This window comes from Phoxinus phoxinus (genome assembly GCF_949152265.1).
Source record: "Phoxinus phoxinus genome assembly, chromosome: 6".
Taxonomy (NCBI): domain Eukaryota; kingdom Metazoa; phylum Chordata; class Actinopteri; order Cypriniformes; family Leuciscidae; genus Phoxinus; species Phoxinus phoxinus.
Window position 1 is genome coordinate 17,946,428 of NC_136881.1, and position 12,836 is coordinate 17,959,263.

Genomic DNA, 12,836 nt, shown 5'->3' on the forward strand with positions numbered 1-12,836 from the left:
AAACCGGGCATTTCTCAGTGAGTAAATTCATGGCCGAGTGGTAGAACTTACGTATCGATCATTTGGATAACACGGGTTCAAATCCCGGACAAACATAGACTATTGTACATTTTATATTAGCCTATTAATGCATGTCATAGCCTATTATTAATGCAGACAATCAAACAAACAAAACATTTTTTTTATACAGGATATCCTTTTTTTTTGGTTCCTAGCCTATAAAGAGTTTGTAAAAACATGGTTTTAAGCAAGGTGCGATATGCCAGGGGGGACGGGGATTTCCTTCTGGTCTAAACATCCCTGCTTCTGCTGAATTATTTGAATCCTCCCTCCACAGTAATCAATGCTATAAATTACTTCACCAATAGACCATTTAAAATAAAATAAAGATATGCAACAGGCACGTTTAAACGACAAACAATAAAATCAGAACCAGTTTCAGTTACGTTCATGGTTCCCTTAATGCATGCACGGCTTTCAAAATGTCACAAAGCGTTTTGAGATTATTTTGAATGAAATATTGAAGTTTATAATTAAGTATTTTGGCACACCACGCCGAGTGGCGCTATCCATTGTTCTAAAGTCAGGTTTTATTCTGGCATGTTGAATTAGTGTTCGGCAGACGCGGCGGCGCGTTCATTTGGATTTATTTTTCTCATAACAGACAGCTAAAATAACTTAGGCTCTAATAGGCTACTCCGTAGTTTTTTAGTCATACAGATCAGAGTAGAGTAGCCTACAATGCTTGACTTCAATAAACAGTTACCTATCTAAGCATCAAGAATGGTAAAACATTTAACGCTGTCAGCCAAGGCTGAGATTCGATCTCACATCGCTTGAAACTCCGTGAAGCTCGTGCTGTTGCGTTGTCCACTGAGCTATCGTCGGACCGCTGTTAACATCACGTTTTATGCTCTTACAAAGCCTCATTGATATAACCTAATATTTTTCTATTGCAATGTTTTGTGCTGAAATGTTTTCATTATTTATTAAATGTATTACATTTAATTTAAGTCTTGTGATTATGAATTCGTTTAACTACATGTTTCACTTGAATTGATCTGTTACCACATTTCAACCACTCAATGAGCCGCGGCGCGGCGGCAGATTACGCAATAGAGAGAATAAACTGACACTTTTCAAAGTCTGCGAATGTAGCGCCTCTTAGCGGTCAAAGGCAGCAAATACACACCCGCAATTTTACCGCCGCAGGAACGGCGGCGGTAAAAGTCGTATTCTGGTTGAGTACCATCTGTAGCTTCCTGGTCGATGACGTCACCCGCCTATGATGTCTAATTTTTCCATTGGACTGATTTTACACGTGCTTCACAACGCAATCACACAAGGGTTTCCCACCGCGTTTCGACGCAGCTCGAGTTCCCTTGAAAGGTGTAACGCGTCTTTGCATTGACTTAACATTGAAATCACTCGCGCCTGACGCGCTATTCGCGTCCGGTGTGTGGGTGCAGTAAGGAAAACTCAGGTCTTAAATACACAAGGAGGTTAATCAAGAGAACCAGAGACAGGCACATAACATAATCAGTAACCATAGAAACAAGCAAAGCACCAAATCAGCATAATATTTAGTAAGAATCATCTGACACTGAAGACTGAAGTAATGGCTGCTAAAATTTCAGTTTCGCTATCACAGAAATAAATTATAGATTAAAATACATTAGAATAGAAAACTTTTAAATTGTAATAATATTTCACAATAGTGAGTTTGCTTTTTGTTAACAAATAAATGCAGCCTCTGTGAGGATAAGAGACTATTAAAAAACATTTAAAAAATCTTACTGACTCCAAACATTCAAACAATGTTCTTGCTTCCCCCCTAAGAGTTTACAGTTTTTTGCTAATTGCTTTGGTATCAGAAAGGTGTTTCATCAAATAATAAAATATAATTTAATTAAACTCCTTATGATCCATACCTACGAGGAATCAAATTATTCACAAAACTACCAGGCCTCATATAGTCAACCATTTTCCATAATTGAAGCTAATGCAAATAGAACATGTATGAGAGGAAATGGTTGCGCGAGAGAGCTAAGGGAGGTAGATGGAGAGAGGTAAAGCCAGTGCAGACGTGTTGTCATTTTCTGTGCAAGGAAATGGGCGATGTGTGCGTGAATGTAGAGGGGTGGGGGTAATGTTAAGTGTTCTCAGTGTGGAGTCAAGCCTCCTCCGCAGATTGCTGTCTTGTTCTCACCACTCGTTGTCCCTTTGAAGTAATTACTCTTTCACCTGGACAAGCTAATCAGTGAAGGCGTGCCCTGCATCAGCACCCACAGGCTCAGCGCCTTCCAACAAACAACAGATACATATGCGATTTAACACACATACACAAACTACGAAACCGTAAATTAGCGGTATCAGTAAACAAATGTATTGTATACATACTGTATTGTATTTTTCTTTCAAGTGCTTAATTTATATAGGTAAATCATACAATGATACATTCAATGCTTTATCCATGATAAAGGTATAACTAATACAAAATTTCTTGCATCATAAAAATCACTGGTGCTTTTCCGTTGCTAACCTTCAATGCAGAGGACAAATGAATAGAAATAAACATGTTTTGTGTGGACACACACACACACACACACACACACACACACACACACACACACACACACACACACACACACACACACACACACACACACACACACACACACACACACACACACACACACACACACACACACACACACACAGCCCTGTCAGGGGGCTGTGTGGTTAATCTTTATGCACTCTGTGACCTCCTCACTGCCAACCCTGCTAAATATATTATTCCCGTGGGGCTTTCAGTGCTGCTTGGTGTCAGAAATCAATATGTATGAGCCGTGTAGATGGGAATTTCTAATAGATCTCCACGGCCCTGCGCTACTCTTCAATATCTGCCTCGGACTATTAGTGCCGGCTCAGTGGCAGTGAAATAACCGAGATAATCTGTTAAGGTTCCGCTCTTAAGGTGGAACTGCTTTAACAGGTTTTACTGGAGTTTTTTTCATCAGGATTAACTAAAAAGCCATATTATTCATAGGTATGGTAGGTCATTTTTAATTTCAGAGTTATAAATGAAGTGAGCTGTTTTTAAACAGAAAATTTAAAATTATATACATAAAACAAATTTGTACAATTATGAGTCTATCACATTTTAATGGAAAGGTATAAGCAATTTTTTTTTCTATTTGTGAGTGGTTATAGCTACAATATAGGCCTACTTGCTGTTTTTGTGTATCAAGATGTGTATGTTTGTATGCGTGTGTGTGTGTGTGTGTGTGTGTGTGTGTGTGTGTGTGTGTGTGTGTGTGTGTGTGTGTGTTCTCTGTGGTGTTGTCAGGAAGGGATATGGGTCATAGTGCTAATTGATCATTTCCTAATGTGATGATTTGCTGCAGCACTTAACTGCAGTGCATGGCTTCTTTACTGGAAAAAAGACATCGAGTTTCAAGCGGCAGGAGACTGAATGGGGGAGGGGAAGATTTGAATGGAAGAAAGAGACGGAAGAGAGGGGAAGACTGACTCAGACAGCGTGAGGTCTCAGGGGAGAGAGAGACGCTGAAATTATTTCATGGTCATGGTGGCTTTTTCTTCCTCTCCCATCTCACATGCAGGACCTGCAAATATAATCTACAGCCATATATCTGCTGTCTTTTGCACAAAGGTGATCTCCTTAATGCTGTCTGCTACCGGCCAAAGCTGCAGACAGGGAAACTCACTATCCATCACCTGTAATTGCATTAGATTATTGGTACAATGTAGCTAAAAGTCCATTTAAGGAAAACGTGTCGTTTCTGGTCCCAAAATGTAAATACAGATAGTTTTTTTCTATTATTGAATAATAATGGTAAATGAATGAATGAATGAATGAATGAATGAATGAATGAATGAATGAATCTTAGTGGCACCTGGGAAGCTATTGTGATATAGTGTAGCTATATAAGAACACAAGTTATACATTAGTAACCATATCATATTTATGTATGTATTTATTGATTGATTGATTGAACTAGCATATTTTAGTAAACACTTTAATTCAAAATAACCACTTCAGCAGATGGACCATTTCTTATAATTTCCATCACTTTTGGCACTTCATTATGTCTCGTATTCTACACCAATTCCATTTTCCTGTTGCAAATAAATTGAACTGTGTATATCTTCGAGTCATTCTATATTTTGGGGTACATTACATATATGTTACATATTCTTACAACATTTAAGCCTGTTGAATGATGGACACATAACTCCGTTTTGTATAACGTTAATTCTTTACTAGAGAACTGGATATAATCATCACATGTAGTTCTTCAGACCAACCACCACTGAACCGGTTTGTCCTAACTACGGATTCCCCATCAGTACAATTGCGATTCAGATATAACTAAGAACATATAGTCAATGTTCTACATCCCCTTTCTTTAGTAATCTCTCATCAGCTTATAACAACAAATATCCATATTAACTCAAAATCAAAGCATGCATAACCAAATATGCCATTGGCACTTAAAGTGTCACATTTTATGAACAAATGAAACTCAGAACATTTTACTCTAAATGCTTTAACAGTCTCTCTCCAATGCTTAAACATCTCTAAGCAGGTTGCTAGATATACTTTGGATTTGGTTTCGAGATTCTGCCTGATCGAGTCACATAAAGCTGTTTTTCAGAGTCCTTGGTAGGTACAGTGGCCTCCGATTTTAGTTTAGAGTCAGTAGCTGTCACTTGTGCACTTGTGTGATCGGAGAAGAAACTTTGATCTTTTCCTGGTGTACAAACTTTTGGATGTTCTGCTGGGTTGTATTCATCATTTTGTTGTGGCAAAGTTTCAGGGACTGGTAAGATGTGTCTACGATTCCTTCGATAATCCCTCCCCTCTGATTCCACCATATACGATCTTGGTTCCTTGCAGATGTCTTTAATGATTCCCACTTTATTGTACCCTTGAGGTGTTTGTAACCTGACTACTTCACCTTTGAAAAGAGGACGGAGTGGCTTGCTGCTTTTGTCATAATACAGCTTCTGTTGTTGACGCTTGTGTGCAAGTTGTTTTCTGACCATGACATGGCTTTTGGTGGAAGGGACTAGCAACTTCTTGTCAATTGGGAGTGTTGTCCGTGTTTGTCTTGACAGAAGTCTTTCTGCTGGTGATCCGAGAATTCCATCACGAGGTATGTTTCTCAAATTGAGCAGATCGAGGAAGACATCTGTTCCGTCTCGCTTTGATTTTTCCATCAACTCTTTTGCGCTTCGCACTGCTCGTTCTGCTAATCCATTGGATTGCGGATATTCTGGGCTGCTTGTTACATGAACAAAATCCCAGGAACTTGCGAAGTTCTTAAATTGTTGACTGGAAAATTGTGTTCCATTGTCTGTGATCACTTTTTGGGGACAGCCGTGTACTGAAAAGTGTCTCTTTAATTTTATAATCACAGTGGTTGATATCAGACTTCGAAGAAGATCTATTTCAAACCAACTTGAATACGAGTCCACCAGAACAAGATAATGTTGGCCATTCCATTCAAATAGATCAGTTGCAACAATTGACCAGGGAAGTTCTGGAGTATCATGTAGCTTCAGTGGTTCCTTTTGTTGGTGCGGTTTCATACCATTGCAGACAGAACATGAAGCACATTCCGTCTCAATGTCCTTATTCATTGAAGGCCAAAACACTACACCTCGTGCTCTGCGTTTTGTTGATTCTACTCCAGGATGCCCTCTATGAAGAATAGTGATGTATTCTTTCTGCAGTGACTTGGGGATCACAGCTTTTGGGCCTTTCATCATGACCCCATCCTTCGTTGTCAGCTCATCTCTGTATGGATAGTACTGGTGGAGTTCAAGTGAAAGTTTTGCCTGTCGGTCTGGCCAGCCCTGTTGTATTGTCCTAGAAAGCTGTTGCAATGTTGGATCTGTGGCTGTATGCTCTGCCAACTCAGTGAGCCTTGATAGCGAAATATGCTCAACAGACATTACTTCAAAGTCGGCCTTCTCACTGCTTAACACTTCTGTGTTTTTCATGGGGGCACGTGAAATAGTGTCGGCCAGAAACATTTCTTTTCCTCTTTTATAGCTTATCACGAAGTCATACTTCTGGAGCCTCAACATCATGCGTTGTAATCTTGCTGGAGCCATGTGCAGTGGCTTGTTTAGTATTGTCACTAATGGCTGATGGTCTGTTTCAATGTGGATTTTCTTCCCATATATGTAGTCGTGAAACTTACCACATGCAAACACTGCTGCAAGAAGCTCTTTCTCAATTTGAGCATATTGTCTCTCGGTTTGTGTCAGGGTACGTGAAGCATATGCTATGGGAGCATTTTGTTGAAGGCATGCCGCACCAAGTCCGTACTGTGAAGCGTCACACGTCAGTGTAACGGGTTTTTGGACGTTATAATATCTCAGTGTTGGTGGGCTTGTGATGACCTCTTTCAGCTTGTTGAATGCATCTTGATGTTGTTGAAGCCAGCACCATTCAATATCTTTGCGAGTCAGCTCTCGTAAAGGTGCTGAGAGGTCGCTGAAACCTGGAATGAATTTTCCAAGATAGTTAACCATCCCTAGGAAGCGTTGTAGGGCTGTGACATTCTCTGGAACGTCCATCTCTGTGATAGCTTTGATCTTTGAAGGGTCTGGTTTCAGTCCTTCACTTGTGAACACATGTCCTACATAGCATACTTCTGACAGTCGAAACTTACATTTGAGAGGGTTAAGTCTAAGGTTGACCTTTTGTGCACGATCCAGCACTTTTTTAAAATTCTCGTCATGTTCTTCCACATCCTTTCCTCCCACGAGGATGTCATCCACTATAATAGCACATGGATAACCAGCGAATATTTGCTCCATGGTCCTTTGGAACACCTCACTCGCTGTGCTTATTCCAAATGGCATGCGTAGGAATCGGTATCTCCCAAATGGGGAGTTGAACGTTGTCAACATTGATGATTTTTCATCAAGTGAAATTTGCCAGAAGGAGCTTTTCACATTCAAGACTGAAAAGACAGAAGAATTCGGCATTTTAGATGCGACTTCTTCTACAGTACGCATGGGGTGGTGCGGACGTAGGAGGGCCTTATTAAGGTCTTTTGGGTCAATGCATAGACTTATCTCCTCTGAATTCTTTTTGTGGGTTGCCACCATTGATGATACCCATTCGGTGGGCTCCGAGACTGGGGTAAGAACACGCATATTGACCATTCTTTGTATTTCTGCTTCGACCCTGCCTTGCTTGGCTGCAGGAATTTTGCGTGCAGGTTTTACAACTGGGTGCACTTCTGGGTTCAGTCTCATTGAATACGTTACTGGAAGCTTACCAATCTCATCCTTGAAAAGGTCTGAATATTCAGAATGAATTTCGCTTGCAAAGCTTGAAACTTCATCTGTTGTCACATGATGAATTTCTTTGTTGAACGAGACCAGTTTCATTTGTAAGCAGTCTGGCAGACCTATCAATGGTTGCACGTTTTTTTTTATCACGTAGAACGAGAGGTTAAATGCCCTTTCTGCTGTGTGGCAGGTGAAAGTAGCTAAGCCTGCTGTGGGTATCTCCTCACCTCCATAGGCTATGAGCTTGGTCTTCTTCGATGAGCTTAAATCCTCTCCATTTTTTATTTTCATGAACAAAGCCTCAGAAATAACATTACATTTGGCCCCTGTGTCTACTTTAAGATCAACTGAATGTCCATTGATGTTCACAGTGCAAATTAGCTCAGTCTTTTGAGGGGTTTTCTTTTCCACTGTTTGTACAGCAGCATTTTCAAGTGACACTCCATCCACATAGTAGGATTCATCTGCGCTATCTGTGGAAGTTTCATTTGGTTTGAGCTGGTCTACAGCTCTTCTCCATCTATTCGGCATGTGCTTTGGTGTAGTTTTACAGCACTTTTTGAAATGATTCCATTTTTTGCATTTGTGGCACTGCTGACCATATGCTAAGCATTTCTCCTTTTTTGCTTCATGCTTGCCTCCACAACTATTACAATTTACTATCTGAGAGCCTGTGCGATCAGAGTTGGATCTTTGTTTAAATCCTTGTGTCATTTTAGTCTTTGTCTTATGGTACACACTGTCCACGTTAGTGTTGCTTTTAGGCGCTGCAAGAGTCTTTGTGTGCATATCAGTCAGCTCGTGGATTTGACACAATTCTATCGCTTTGGCTTTTGTTAACTCACTGTCTCTCAATAGAATTTTTCTCATACTATCATTGGTCACGCCACACACGAGTCTGTCTCTTATGAGTTCATCACCGAATCTGCACGTCTTTGCTTTGTTCCTTAAATCACTCACATATGCTTCAATGGTTTCACCGGGTTTTTGGTTTCTCATATTAAACTTATGGCGTTCCATAGTTATATTTGTTTGTGGGTTGCATAACTCACGTAATTTGCGTTTTATACATTCCGGTTTCTCTCTGGTTTCAGCCTCCGCGATCATCTGTTGTTGCTCTCCTTCTCCCGTATACACGGCAGGTGCATACACAAACGCGCGCTCCCGCTCGATGGCTTCAGAGCCGGCCAAATTAAGGAGAATAAATGCCTGCGTCTTAGCATCTTTGTCTGAGTGAGCAGCTGCTATAAATATATTGTATTACTGCTCGAAAACGCGCCAGTTCTCACTAATGTTGCCATCAAACACTAGCGGTTCGGGTCTTCGGAAGCCTTCCGCCATTTCTGACGAGGTACGCGAAACTTCTTTTTATCAAGTCTTTTCGATGAAACTTGATGTTCTTCAAAGGCGTTCTCCTTTCCACGAACCATCTTCTGACACCATGTTGAATGATGGACACATAACTCCGTTTTGTATAACGTTAATTCTTTACTAGAGAACTGGATATAATCATCACATGTAGTTCTTCAGACCAACCACCACTGAACCGGTTTGTCCTAACTACGGATTCCCAATCAGTACAATTGCGATTCAGATATAACTAAGAACATATAGTCAATGTTCTACAAAGCCCAAATATTATTTATACATGTGTGTGTTCACTATCTGTCTAGCAATGTGTTTATGCTGACATTTGCATATAACGGTTTGTCTCATATTTATTGAGTTGGCTTGTGCGTTTCTTTTTGTGCGTAAGTTATCTCTGGTAAGGGATCTCCGCAACATCTGACTGCCGCAGGGGTGACGGAGGAACTCAACAGGGTTAGCCATTTCTGGGGATCACTACTGGAGCAAATACGCACGTATCCGGTCCAGTGGGCAGGAGTGGCGCTGCAAGCTGACACTAAGAACGGGTCCTTTGCGCTACTGGTTACTGCGAGGATTTTAAATCAGGATTTAGACCGTACCATAGTACTAAGACAGCTCTCATTAGAGTCACAAATTATTTGCTCTTATCACCCGATCGTGGTTGTATCTCTCTATTAGTGTTACTGGATCATAGTGCTGCATTTGATACCATCAACCACAACATTCTTTTGAATAGACTAAAAAATTATGTTGGCATTAGTGGAATTGCACTAGCATGATTTAAATCATAATTATCTGACCGTTATCAGTTTGTAGCAGAGAATGAAGAGATGTCTTATCGATCAAAAGTTCAGTATGGTGTACCACAAGGCTCAGTACTAGGACCGTTGCTGTTCACTCTGTACATGCTACCCTTAGGAGATATCATTAGGAAGCATGGCATTAGTTTTCACTGTTATGCTGATGATACTCAGCTCTATATTTCTTCACGCCCCTGACGAAACTTACCAATTCACAAAATTAACGGAATGCATAGCTGATGTAAAAAACTGGATGAGCAATTTCCTACTACTTAATTCTGAAAAAAAACAGATATTCTAATTATTAGACAAAAAACTCACGTAATAACTTTGAATACTGTCTAACACTTGATGGCTGCTCTGTCAAGTCCTCGTTGTCGGTTAGGAACCTGGGTGTGCTCTTTGATACCAATCTTTCTTTTGAAAGTCACATGTCTAGTATCTGTAAAACCACAATTTTTTTCATCTTAAAAATATATCTAAATGACGTCATATGCTCTCAATGAAAAATGCAGAACAATTAATTCATGCGTTCATGACATCAAGGCTAGATTATTGTAACGCTATTATGGGTAGTTGCCCTGCACGCTAAATAAACAAACTACAGCGGGTCCAAAATGCAGGATCTAGAGTTCTTACCAGAACTTGGAAGTATGACCATATTAGCCCGGTTCTGTCAACTCTGCATTGGCTCACTTTGAAATATCGTATACATTTTAAAATATTGCTAATTTCTTACAAAGCGCTATGGTTTAGCTGCCCAGTACTTGAGCGAGCTCTTAACACATTATAGACCTTCACCTCTATTGCGATCTCAAAATTCCGGCCAGTTGATAATACCTAAAATATCAAAATTGACTGCTGGCGGTAGATCCTTTTTCTATTTAGCACCAAAACTTTGGAACAATCTTCCTAACATTGTCCAGGAAGCAGACACACTCTGTCAGTTCAAAGCTAGACTAGACTAGAAACACATTTCTTTGGCCTAGATGTACACATAACACATTATAGACTTCTATAACTCAATGTTAGGCTGCATAGTTTAGATCAGCCGGTCTAAATCCATATTGAAATCCTCGCAGATATAATTTCTTGCTAAAGGGAACATAGTTGTGAAGATAGTGCCTTTTCTAGTATCTTTGACAAAAAAGGTAGATTCGAGATCGGCCTGTAATTGACTAATTCTGTAGGATCAAGTTGCGTTTTTTTAACAAGTGGTTTAATCATAGCCAGCTTAAAAGTTTTTGGTAGGTATCCTAATGTCAAAGATGAATTAATGATATTAAGAAGAGGATCTATGACCTCCGGAAGCATCTCTTTCAGTAGCTTAGTTGGTATCGGGTCTAACATACGTTGTCGATTTAGATGATTTAACGAGTTTAGGAAAATTCTTCCTCTCCTATAGCAATGAATGAATTAACATTTTCGTCAGGGAGACTACAATGCACTGCCTGGTGCATTACTCTAGTAGACGGTTGCATTGTTATAATTTTCTCCCTAATATTATCAATCTTCTAAGTACAGAAGTTCTTCTATGCTATCTGAGATGCTAAAACTGATCAGGAAGATTATTAATAAAGCAATCTTTAGTGGCAGAAGTGATAGGCCTAACATATTTGTAACATGGACTAAATTAAGTTTACAAGAGACTAGATAATGATCTGAGATGTCATCACTCTGCTGCAGAATTTCAACGGCATCAACATTTATTCCATGTAATAATATTAGATCTAGAGTATGATTACGACAATGAGTAGGTTCTGACACGTGTTGTCTAACTCCAATAGAGTTAAGAATGTCTTTAACCCTCTAGGGTCTGAGGTGTTTTCTGGGTCCTGGAGGTGTTCTGACATGCTCTAACATTTGTGCTTATTTCTGTTGCTTGTGACATTTTCATGGCTAAAGTCTTATTACACTGCATTCAGCACAAACTCTGCTACAATAATATGTCAGCAGCATGTAATAATAATAATCAAACTGATTATTTCTTCACAAGACTTTTGAAAATTGTATCACGTAGCCTAGAATATTTGCTCCAAAACTATGTGAAAATCATCCACGAGTACTCATTCAGATAAGACAATATATTGATTTAAAATTTGTAAGACATGTCTTGTGTAAGAAAGCTTTATGCGAGTAGGCATAAACCATAAATAGTATGGAGTTATAGAGTATAGAGTGTTTCACACCTGAGAAAGACAAAGACCCTCCCATAATGGCCCTATTAGGAGCTCTCAGGCACTATCATTATGAGGAACCCTCAACAAAGAATGAGGAGATTTAAAAAAGAATGGCTTTTTGATTGTTTGGATTTGTTTACAGCACAACATAATCCAAAGATACACAACAAATGGCAAAAAAGCACATTATTTAACACACTGAACTAAAGACAAAGACACACACTTTTGTGCCATTCCTGAAACATAGTACATACCTGTCATTTCTAAGATGTTTGATTTTTCACTTTACCATGTCTCATGTTGAAGTCAGCAGGACTGGTACCTACAAAAATGTAATAAAAAAAAGCTGTGAACATGCTGATATCAAGATAAACTAGGGCTGCACGATTTTGGGAATAGCCTACATTTTAGATTTGTTCTGGTTAAATTGCTTTTTAAAATTTACAAAATACACACACATACAGTATATATATATATATATATATATATATATATATATACATACATATATGTAAGGAATAATTGACGACAGGCCGTTGAATTTTTAGAAAAATAATGCACACCCGAGGTGGTAATGCGGTCACAGGCGCGCATGCACGTGTTTCGTTGTCACGGCTACACAAATTTCCGCACACAGGAAGACAGATGTTATTGTAATTTTTTACATGTATTAACTAACAAACTAACGTTTGCATCAAGTGAAAGCATCAGGCACATTGGCTACCTACATAATAAGCTGTTTTAAATTTAAAATGTTCAATGCCTTATCGCGCTGATGTGGGCTCGGGTATCCATCCTCTATTTCAAACAGTTATGTATGATTAAAATAATCATTGTTACTTTAATACATAAGTAATGGGTGGAGTCATGTAGTGATGACGAAGTGATGTGCGTCACATATATGTTGAAGTAAATGTGAGCATTAAAGAAGACGTGAGTTCTTGTCGTTCCTGTATTGGTATTCCTGACTCTTCTTTAGTCTGTCTTTATAAGTAAAAGAGGAAAGACATGACAAAGTGGCGAAGAAACTTTCAGAACACTGTGAATTCGGTGATGTTATGAATGACACCATCAGAGACAGGCTCGTATGTGGATTAAGAAGCGAAGCCATTCAAAAAAGACTGTTAAGTGAAAGTAATCTCACATTGCAGAA